Genomic DNA, 554 nt, shown 5'->3' with positions numbered 1-554 from the left:
ACTGTACAGGAGAACGCAATTACGAACGGTAGACGGTCCTGCTTGTAATATTTTACTAGGCTCTTGAATTGGACCAGCTGTGACGACGCCGGTAGAACCAAATCGCCTGGGTATGGTAGCGTGGGAAGGAGTAGGACATAGGGTATCACCGTAAGGGCCAGCCACCAGGATCTGGGGTGCTTTCCTAGGCAAACATCGGTCCCAGGCACCGGTCCCCGGCTCCATACTGGCAAAGGCTACACCCGGTTCAGGCTCTAGCCCAACTACAGCCTTACTCACTTTTTATTTCCTTGCCCTCAGAAGCGCAAGCCCCTCCGGGACCTTAAGAAACTAGCTCTTGCTCTTTCTTAGCCTCGCTCTCTCACCGGTTCACCAGTTCCAGCTTCCTTACTTGCATCCCTCCATGTTCCGACATTAGGATCTGTTCCCAGATAAGATGTTCCGACAAAGCCTAATGCAGTTGAATCCATTGAAGCAGCAGTTTTATGGATAGGGGACGGACCGGAGATGGAGAGTATCGCGCCCTAAAGTCCCGCTCGAATACTGAATGCGGT

Source organism: Pinus tabuliformis, chromosome 2_2 (assembly GCF_031772625.1).
Source record: "Pinus tabuliformis cultivar Carrire ecotype Pingquan chromosome 2_2, CPIR1, whole genome shotgun sequence".
Classification (NCBI taxonomy): domain Eukaryota; kingdom Viridiplantae; phylum Streptophyta; class Pinopsida; order Pinales; family Pinaceae; genus Pinus; species Pinus tabuliformis.
The sequence above is the reverse complement of the archived record's forward strand: the minus strand, read 5'-3'. Positions refer to the sequence as shown.